General features: G+C 47.6%; 1 long non-coding RNA gene across 1 annotated transcript; it reads right to left on the bottom strand.

Annotated features, from left to right (window-relative positions):
• Positions 1-257: 257 nt before the first annotated feature.
• LOC139178270 (uncharacterized) lies at positions 258-10,156 on the bottom strand. The gene is made up of 3 exons (XR_011562741.1): positions 10,021-10,156; positions 1,513-1,828; positions 258-507 (listed from the first exon to the last, which is right to left on the bottom strand). It is a non-coding gene; the product is annotated as an uncharacterized lncRNA (long non-coding RNA).
• Positions 10,157-11,023: the final 867 nt, after the last annotated feature.

Below are 11,023 nucleotides of genomic sequence, written 5' to 3'. Positions count from 1 at the left end.
AGGAAGTTAGGGGATGTGTTCATAAGTTCCAATCAGGAAATGCTAGTATGACAGACAGTCCACAGTTGCTTGCTTCTTGTTTTTTCCTGGAGATTAAGGTTTTTAAGGGCTAAAATTATAGTCTATGTAAATACAGCTACTAAAATAATAAGAGAAACATTTCAGTATGCCAGGAAAGTAGGATGTGTAAGAAAGCATGAAGAATGAAACATACACTCAAAAAATACATCTTTATTTATTGTGGGCGCACTGGGTCTTCGTTACTGCGCGCAGGCTTTCTCTAGCTGTGGAGAGCGGGGCTGCCCTCAAGCTGCGCTGCACGGGCTTCTCAATCTGGTAGCATCTCCTGTTGTAGAGCACAGGCCCCAGGGCGCGCAGGCCTCAGAGGTCGCTGCACGCGGGCTCAGCAGCTGTGACCTTCGGGCTCCAGAGCCCAGTAGGCGTGGCACACAGGTGTAGTTGCCCTGCAGCGTGTGGGATCTTCCCGGACCAGGGGAGCCGGTGTCCCTGGCATTGCAAGGTGAATTCTTAACCACTGAACCACCAAGGAAGCCCAAAAATACATTTTTCTCAAAGGAAAAGCGGGTAATTTTATCCTAGAGCTAGTTGCTTCTGGAAGGAAGAATAAGGGCCAATTAATATGGACACAGAAAGTTGTGAAAGGCTTGCAGAAGGAGGAGCCCTGCAAAAGGAGCTTCATGTATGGACAGGCTGGGATTAGATGGAATTTAACTAGGCAAATTGATTTTGTTATTAGCAGTAGGCCTGTGCAGGACTAGATTTGGTTCAAAGTTTTCTTGGAATGCTGCCTTTGATAACAGATTGTGTGGACTTGTCTTTAAGTGATCTGTATTTGCTTTTCAAATCTTTTGTCACGTTGATTAAGTGAATAAATATTCACAGTGACCCATGATTCTATTTGACCAAGTGTTTTGAAACTTTGATATTGTTTGACAAACTTCCTATTAAATTCTTTTTTTAATATAAATTTATTTATTTTAATTGGAGGCTAATTACTTTACAACTTTGTATTGGTTTTGCCATACATCAACATGAATCCGCCACAGGTGTACCATCCTGAACCCCCCGCCTACCTCCCTCCCCGTACCATCCCTCTGGGTCATCCCAGTGCACCAGCCCCTAAATTCTAATTAAAGTTTCTTTTGACCTCCAGCTAACTTTGGAATGCTTCAGAGGGCCCCTAAGGCATGTCAGAGAGAAATATTAAACTAACTAGGATTGGTTGGTATGTTAAGTTAAGTAGGAAGCTTTGTAAAGGAGTGACAAGCCTCCTCAGATGATACTGTGTTGGTAAATGTATTGAGATAGACATTCTAGAAACTGTGTGCATTTCTGAAACTCGGATATGTCCTGGTATAGTGTTACCAGGCATACTTCTAGTTGTTATCTTAAAATATTGTATGTCACAGCACCTTGGTTAAGCTTCTTTGTCAAAAACAATGGAATCCAATCTTTAGCCTTGTTGTGTTTTAAACAATTAAAAATACGTACTTATTATTTATTTTGGCTGCCCTGGGTCTTTGTCTTGGTTGCTGCTCGAGGGCTCTCTATCTGGTTGCAGCGAGCGGGGCTCCTCTCTCGTTGCGCTGCGCGGGCTCCTCGTTGCGACGGCCTCCGGTGGCAGGGCACGGGCTCTGGGCACCTCTAGGCACGGGCTCTGGGCATGCAGGCTTTGGTGGTGGCTGCGCGTGTGCTCAGTAGTGTGGCTCATGGGCTCCAGGGCACAGGCTCAGTAGTCGCGGTACACAGGCTTAGGTACCCCATGGCATGTGGCATCTTCCCGGACCGGGGATCAAACTGGTGTCCCCTGCATTGCAAGGCAGATTCTTAACCACTGGACCACCAGAGAAGCCCTAGACAAATTTTTAATTGGAGTATAATTGCTTTACAATGTTATGTTACTTTCTGGTATACAACAGTGTGATCGGTTTGACCTTTCAGAGGCTCTCCACCTTTTCATCGATTTAGATTTAACCTCTCAGACAAACAAAACTCTCCTGGGTTAGGGTTAGGGTTTGTATTTCATCTCTCAGTCAGCCCTGATAGCCATTGCAAACTCCAGAAATTGAAAAAGGGCCCTCAGACTCTCCAGTCCAAACTCACTGACTAGCCTTTAAGGTCTTTAACAGCTGAGATGAGGATGTACGAAAGGAAAAGAGGGAAGGAGACCCAAAAGGGTCTTGAGAGCTGAAATAATCTTTCCAAATGATTGCCACTGCTGTCAATCAGAGAGGCCTTCAGGATAAGACTTATCCGAGGTCCCCTAATCAGCGAAAAGGAAAACAGCCGCTGAGCCCCAGCGCTGGCTCCTACTTCAGCTGCAAACAAGTGGGGCACTGGAGTTGAGCTTACCTGGGAAAGGTGCCCCCGGGACTGTGCCCAGTTTGTAAACTAACAGGGCACCGGAAGCGAGATTGCCTCTCCTCGATTCGAGGGGACAAAATCCCCTTCTGGAAGCAGCGATGCCCCTGAGGTGAACTCCTCTTCCCCCGCAGCTCTTTGAGGACTTCTACAACCTTCTGACTATCCGGCCCGACGCTGCCCTCCCTGGCTCCACAATGTCAGATAGACTTGGCCGAGCCTCAGGTACCTCTCTTGATAGCAGGTAAAGAAATCAATTTCTTAGTTGATACAGAAGACCCTCACTCTGTTCTTCTCGAGCTTTCGGGTTCCTTGATTCCCTTGCCTATCACCGTTATAGGAGGAGAAAGCACAACTCAACCTATGTTCCAAACCTTTGACTTAGTATGCTCACTGGAGATCAGATCTTGCATCCTCTCCTGTCTTTCCCAATTCTCCCACCCCACTCGTAGGCAGGGGCCTTATGACCAAATGATCAGCTGATTCTCCAGCCACAAGCCTCCTTCCCTGGAATCTTAGGAGGCTCGTCCTCTGATGCTCAGCACTCCCCCCTCCCACTAGAAATAAATAGATTCCCTCATTTGTGTGGGACATGGACCCCCGGGAGGGCCTCTCACCTAACCTCCTGTCACTATGACCATGGGGCACCTCTCTCACTGTCCCCGTCGCTCTTAACATCCTGTGGAAGTGGAAGATCTGAGGGGTCTTAGAACTCAAAGACCCCTCAGTAACAAATTTCTACATGCTGGACTCCTTGGATCCACCAGCCCCCCTTAGAGCTCCCTATTCTGCCCATCAAAAGGCAGGTGGCCTCTATGGTCCAGCCCAGGATCTTCACATCGCTAACGAGGAGGTGGTCCTTCTCCACTCTGCAGTCCCAAATCCCAATACCATCCTCGGTTCAACGCCTCCTAACACTCAGGCCTTTACTGTCCTCCCTCTAAAAGATGCTTTCTTCACTATCCCTCTCTCCTGAGAGTCTCAGGATATATGTGCTTTTACATGGATGGACTCTGACACTCTCAACAACTCACCTGGCCCTCCCTCCCTCGGGGATTTAAAGAGCCCCCGCCTCTTTGGTCAAGCCTGAGCCTCTGATTCATCCACCCTAGTGCTTCCACGCAGCACGCTTATTCAGTATTTTTTTTTTTATCAACAGACTTTGTTCTTGGATACAATATTTACAGGAAAAATTGAGCACATCATACAGATAGTGCCAATATGTTACCCCCACCTCTGCGCACCTTGCTTCTATTAGTCACATTTTACTGATAGAAAATAGTAGTGTGGCATATTTGTGACAATGAGCCAATGTTAATGCATTATTATTAACTTGGGGCTTCCCTGGTGGCTCCGATGGTAAAGAATCTGCCTGCAATGCAGGAGACACACATTCGCTCCCTGGGTCAGGAAGATCCCCTGGAAAAGGGAATGGCTACCCACTCCAGTATTCTTGACTGGGAAATTCCATGGACAGAGGAGCCTGGTGGGTTACAGTCCTGGGGTTGCAAAGAGTCGGACACAACTGAGCGAATTAGTACATATACATATTATTAAATTAAGCCCACACTCTATTCAGATTTCTTTCATTTTTCCCTAATGTCCATTTTCCATTCCAGGACATCGTCTAAGACACCATGGCTAATTGTGATGCCTCCTTAGGCTCCTCCTGGCTGTGACGGCTTCTTAGACTTTCCTTGTCTTCAAAGACCTCAACGTTTTGAGGAGTACAGGTGAGGTATTTTGTAGAATGTCCCTCAGTTTTCTTTTTTAGTCGGGGGACAATTGCTTTACAATGTTGTGTTGGTTTCTGCCATACAACAATGTGAACCAGCCATATGGGTATACGTACATACCCTCCCCTGAGCCTCCCCCAGCCACCCACCATCCTATCCCGCTGGGTCGTCCCAGAGCGCTGGGCTGAGCTCCCTGTTATACAGCAGCTTCCCACTAGCGATCTATTTCACACATGCCTCATGTTTTTTATCATGATAACTAGGGTTTTGGGTTCTGGAAGGAAGAGCTCAGAGGTGAAGTGTCATTTTCCTTATGCTGCATCAACAGTACAAACCATCACCGTGCATTATGACCACTGACGCTGGCCTTCATCACCCAGCTGAAGCAGTATTTGTCAGGTTTCTCCAGCGGGAAGTGACCTTCTTACCTCCCTTTTCCATAATGTTCTGCTTGGAAGGCAGCCACTATTTACAGCCCACACTCAAGGATGCGTCATCACATTCTCCTCCTTTAGGTAAAGTGTCTACACAAGTTATTCAGAATTCTTCATGGGAGATTTGTCCAGCTTATTGGTTTGCTCAGTCATTTATTTATGCCAATACAGACTCATGGATAGTGATTTTATACTTTGGGTCGTAATTGAGTATTATTTGCTGTTCTTGTTCAAATTTCCCCAGCTCTGGCCATTGAGAACACTCTCAGCTGGCTCCTTTGCCACTTTGAAATACTCCTATAAATGTGTTATTATTGTTGTCATTTGAGAAGGCACTAGAAGGCTTGTATGTATCCTACCTGGGTCGTAGGATCAGCCCTTGATCCAAAGGGCCCCAGTTGCCTCCACCAGATCACGGACTTAGAAACCGAAGTCTGGGCAATGGGCCTACTTGCTGCCGCCAGGTCATGCTTGCTTAGGCCTCCTCAGCCGACAGGGACGAGAAATATGGGTGTGTACTAGCCTGCATGTAGTGGGCTGAAGATGCTCCCCCACCTCCAAAACAAAGATATCTACCTTAAGTCCCTGGATCCTCTGGAATGTACATTATTTGGGAAAATGATCTTTGCAATTGTGATTAAGTTAAGGGTCTTGCAAATATGGAGATAACCCTGGATTATCTGGGTGGGCCCTAAATGCCACAGCCTATGTCCTTATAAAAGAGACACAAAGAGGAGAGACACACAGAGAAGGGAGACGCACAAACAGGAGGTGATGTGGTCCTGGAGGTGAGACTGGGGTGAGGCGGCCACAAGCCAAGGGATGCCTGAAGCCAGAACCTGAAGAAGCAGGGACAGACTCTCCCCCGGGGCCTCCAAAGAGGCAGTCCTGCTGACGCGCTGACCTTGGCCTTGCGGCTCCTGGCATTTTGCTTGCTTTTAGCAACCCATTGTGGTGATGGTTACACAGCCACAGCAATCCCGATCACCTGTGCGTACACATAGGTGCGTATTCCTGTCATTTGTGTCTACATTAAGTTAAACATGAGTTCTCACTGATGTCTCACTGATATCTCCAATGCCAATCCGTTACACGGATCATTCTCGCCTCCTACCCTTGCTGATTTCTAAATTCCCACTTCCCAGAGAGAAACCTGGCTCCTGCATTGTCATCAATTCATTAAACTGTTCAAATCCTCTATGCATGTAGAGTAAATCTTCCCTGGTGGCTCAGTCAGTAAAGAATCTGCCTGCAATGCAGGATACCTGGGTTCAATCCATGGGTTGGGAAGATCCCCTGGAGGAGGAATTGGCAACCCACTCCAGTATTCTGGCCTGGGAAATGCCATGGACAGAGGAGCCTGGCGGGCTACAGTTCACGGGGCCACAGAAGTCGGAGACGACTGAGCAAGTGGACTACCGCCGCGTGTGTAGAGCCGGGTCACAATCCCCGTTCTCCCGCGGGAAGCAGTTTCGTCAACCGTAGAACACTGCACGTGCAGTTTCTTTCGCCCTTCACCTTACAGCCTCTTCCCTTCAAAAGTTAAGTTAGCAAATTCCCCCTGCCCCGATTCCTTCAGTGAGGTTGTTTCATGTATTTGGAATACAGTTAGAGTCTCTTGATTCTGCATTGCAGTCTGCATTTTTTTGTGATATATCCAGATCTCTCCAATTAAAAAAAAAATTGCATACATTACAATTCACTCTTTGTTTTGTAAGATTCTGTTGGTTTTGACAAATAGCCGATGTCACATAGGCACCATTGCAGCACCATGAGAATAGCCTCATTGTTCTAAAAATCCCCTGTCTAGTCCACTCCCTCCCCAAACCCCTGGAAACCGATCTTTTTGCTGCTCTCTCTCTAGCTTTGCCTTTCCCAGAATGTTGTATAGTTGGAATCCTACAGTATATAGCCTTTTTAGACTGGATTCTTTCACATAGCAATATGCATTTAAGATTCCTCTATTCCTTGTTGTGGGTAAGTAATTTATTTCTTTAAAAAAAAGTTTTAATTGAAGGCTAATTGCTTTAGAGTGCCATGTTAGTTTCTGCTGTACAGCCATACATGTATCCCCTCCCTCTTGAGCCTCCCTCCCACCCCCATCCCGCCCCTCTAGGTCCTCACAGAGCCCTGAGTTGAGCTTCCTGTGCTATTCAGCAGCTCCCCACTAGCTGGCTGTTTTACGCATGGCTGTGTACATACGTCCATGCGTCTCTCTCAATTGTCCCATCCTCTCCTTCCCCCGCTGTCCACAGTGTCGAGTCCTGCCCCAAGCCCACAGGTGCGAGTCTTGTACCAAGGCCACAGAAGTGGAGCCCAGAACCAAGGTCACCTCCACAGCTGACTGAGCCCCTCTGTAACTATTGCCAAAAGCCTCCTGATCATCACTAGCAGGCTTCCTGACTGCAAATTAGGCAAAGATGCCAGCTCCAGCTAACGCCCTGTAGCACCCTAACCAATCATCTAATGCCAACCTTCCAGCAAACATTTTGTCTTGAGGCTGTAAAAATTGGCTATTAACTCACAGTAACTGTAGACTCTCCCTGGTCTGTCAGGAGGTTGGCCCACAGTGCTCACACGATCTCTGCCCTTTGTTCTTATAAACTCACTCCGTTCTAAAATGCTCTCTGTCTAGAAATTCTTCTCCGACCCGCATGCAGACTGCCTCAACACACAGGCCCCTTCTCCGTGTCCGCATCTCTCTTCCTGCCCTGCCAGTAGTTCATCAGAACCATTTTTCTAGATTCCAAATATATACACTAATGAACAACATTTGTTTTTCTCTTTCTGACTTACTTCACCCTATATGACAGACTAAGTTCATCTGCCTCACTACAACTGACTCGAATTTGTTCTTTTTTGTGGCTGAGTAATATTCCAGTGTATATATGTACCATTTATCTGATATCTTCATTATCCATTTATCTGTCAATGAACAGCTATGTTGCTTCCATCTCCTGACTATCATAAATAGTGCTGCACTGAACATTGGGGCACATCTGTCTTTTTTGAATGATCATTTTTCTCAGGGTATATGCCCAGTAGCGGGATTGCTGGGTCATGTGGTAGTTTAATTCCCAGTTTCTTAAGGAATACTCTTCTCCACAGTGGCTGTATCGATTTACATTCCCACCAACAGAGCAGGAGGGCTCCCTCGTCTCTGCATCCTCTCCAGCACTCATTGTTGGTAGATTCTTTTGATGATGGCCACTCTGACCCACCCGGGGTGGTATCTCATTTCAGTTTTGATTTGCATTTCTCTAATAATGAGCGCTGGTACGCATCTTTTCCTGTGTTTGTCGGCCGATCGTATGTCTCCTTTGGAGAAATGTCTATGTAGGTCTTCTGCCCATTTTTCGATTGGGTTGTTTGTTTTTCTGACGTTGAGCTGCTTGTATATTTTAGATGTTAATCCTTTGTTGGTTTCTTCCTTTGCGATTATTTTCTCCCACTCAGAGGGTTGTCTTTTCACCTTGTTTTTAGTTTTCTTTGCTGTGCAAAAGCTTCTAAGTTTAATTAGGTCCCACTTGGTCATCTTAGTTTTCATTTCTGTTACTCTGGGAGGTGGGTCAAAGATCTTGCTGGGATTTATGTCAGAGAGTGTTCTGCCTGTGTTTACCTTTAAGAGTTTTATAGTTTCTGGCTTATGTTTAGGTCTTAATCCGTTTTGAGTTTGTTTTTGCGTACAATGTTGGGAGTGCTCTAACTTCATTCTCACATCTCAGGTACTGCGCTGATGGCCTCCTTCCTCCTCTGTTGCCTGGACCACCCTGACCAACACCACTGCCCTCCTCGTCCACTCAGCTCTGCGGGGCTACTGAGTTTCTCCTTCCGGAGCACAAACTAACCAAGCCCCAGTCAAACATCTAGAATTTCTCTTGTCCCCAGGACAGCAAGCAGTCACTATTCAACACAAAGAGCTTATAGCCTCTCTCCTGCGTCATAACGAAAAGGAATTAAGGGCGGTTCTGGGCCTCACTGGTTCCTTTCGCATCTGGATACCACATTGTGGCCTGATAAAGGGACCTCTTTCTGAGGCCCTCCAGGGACTTGGAAATGAACCCCTGGAGGGGAACTCTTCTCTCCTGTCAGCCTTTTCCTCCCTCCAGACAGCCCTCACCTCCGCCCCGGCCCTGGCCCTCCCAGACTCGGAGAAGCCCTTCCTACGATACAATTGTGAGAAGAGGGATCGCCCGGGGAGTCTCAGGACAAAAGTATTACCCAGGTTTCACCTCTTAAGTTACCCAACAGGTGTCTCAAGCTCTAGACATTAAGAGGCTTCCCAGGGGGCGCTAGTGGTAAAGAACCCACCGCCCATGCAGGAGACATAAGAGACAAGGGTTCGGTCCCTGGGTCGGCAAGATCCCCTGGAGGAGGCAACCCACTCCAGTATTCTTGCCTGGAGAATCCCACGGACAGAGGAGCCAGCGGGCTACAGTCTGTGGAGTCGCAGAGTCAGACAGGACTGAGCGACTGAGCACGACGCAACACCAACATCCTCCTGAACCAACGGCTGTCTCGCAGTACTTGTGTCTGTCATCCTGTCAAATGCACCACTGCCGCCTGGCCTCGCCTGTAGACGACCCGCAGCGCCTTCCCTACGCAGGAGAGTGTGGGACCTGCCCCAGACACATCGGCTCTTTCTTTCCCCCAAAGCTTGGGGCTTTGCTTTTTGATAATAGCGTCTCACCTGGGAAAATAACACCTCCAGCCTTCCCAAAGCTTCTGCCTGCTTAACCCCTTGGCGGGACTTGTCCGACTGCCATCTGCCCCCTGCTAGAAGGCTCATGTACAAGCTTCCTCCTGAACATGACTCTTACAGCCTGCACACCCTCCGTCTGGACCTTGGCATATCTCTGTACACCTCCTACCTGGATCCAAACCCACACCGTCGTGCCCCTGTAACCCCGATGCACCCCCGCACCAGGTGGGGGCCTCTCGCCCACCTTTGCAGATACTGGACTAAACGAGAACCTCTGTCGGTCCCGGTAACTGAGGCCACAGCTCTGGCTTCAGGGGCAGCACTGCAGCCATCAAGCACTCAGCCATAACTGCCAGACTCTGCTCCTTCATTCGGGCTCCTGTCTTTTTCTTTTTAAAATCTTTATTCATTTATTTGGCCGTGTCGGATCTTAGTTGCAGCATAGGGACCTTCGTTGCCATGCGGCATCTTTCCTGGTGGGGCACAGACCTCTAGCTGCCGAGCATAGACTCTCGAGTACAAACTCAGTAGTTGTGGAGCATGGGCTTAGCTGCCCCTCGGCATGTGGGATCTTAGTTCCCCAACCAGGGATTGAACGCGCATTCCCTGCATTGCAAGGAGGAGTCTTAACCACTGGACCACCAGCCAAGTACCCCGGCTCCTGTCTTATCAGGTTTCTCCTCTTTTCTTAAAAAATCCATCTCACTGCCCTTACCAAACCTTTCTTCCCTGTCAAGGGTCTTCATTCACCTCCAAGACAACCCACCTGGCCTCCCAAGGAAAACAGCTCCATTCCCAGCTCAGTGGGGAGAAGTTATGGAAAAGGAGACCTCAGCCTCAGTTCCCCAAAATGGGTCAGTTGAGTCCCATGTAGCACTCGGGCACAGGCATGCCCAGTTGCCTCAGTCGTGTCCGACTCTGGCCCCACGGACGGCAGCCCACCAGGCTCCTCTGCCTGTGGGGTTTTCCCAGCAAGAATACTGAAGTGGGTTGCCATTTCCTCCTCCAGGGGGATCTTCCTGACCAGGGATCGAACCCAGGTCTCCAGAATCTCTAAAGCTGTAAGCAGATTCTTTACCACAGAGCCATCAGGGAAGCGCATGTAACACTGAAGAATAAGTTACTATTCCGAGGGGGAAATGTAAACTCATCTAACACTGTTCAGAATAGAGTAACGTCTGTCAAGGGCCACTATCAAGTCTCATGCAGACACCCAAGAACTGGAAAATTACTGAAGACAAGACGTTACAGATTCCCAGAAAAACCACATCTTATAGACAGCAGCCTGCCCGGATGCTGCTGGAGTCCAGAATAGACGTGAGCGCTCCCCCTCTTTCCTGCATTTTGCCCCTTAAACTCCATAAAAGACTCAACCCTCTGCCTCCAAGGCCAGAGCCACTCTATGCATCTGCCCCTTTCCTCCCTGGAAAAGTGAATAAAAACTTTCTTTTCTTCTCTTGTTAACACTTCTATGAATTCTTTCACAACCCACATTGGTTCACCTAACAGTTAAAATGGTGAGTGAGGATTTCTGGTCCCCTGGTTAAGAATCTACCTGCCAGTCACATTGAGCAGCTTCAGCTACACGCAACAAATTCTGATAAATTCTGTTTTCATTTTTATTGTTACAAATATTTTCAAATTTTCCTTGTTATGGCTTCTTAGATAGACCTATCATTTAAAAGTGGACATTTAAATTCCAAATACATGGGGTTTTTAAAATATCTTTGGTAGTAACTTCTCATTTTGATGTTAATTTCTCATTTAAA

The sequence above is a fragment of the Bos indicus genome, chromosome 21 (assembly GCF_029378745.1).
Source record: "Bos indicus isolate NIAB-ARS_2022 breed Sahiwal x Tharparkar chromosome 21, NIAB-ARS_B.indTharparkar_mat_pri_1.0, whole genome shotgun sequence".
NCBI classification, from domain to species: domain Eukaryota; kingdom Metazoa; phylum Chordata; class Mammalia; order Artiodactyla; family Bovidae; genus Bos; species Bos indicus.
This window is presented reverse-complemented; position numbering and strand designations above follow the sequence as displayed.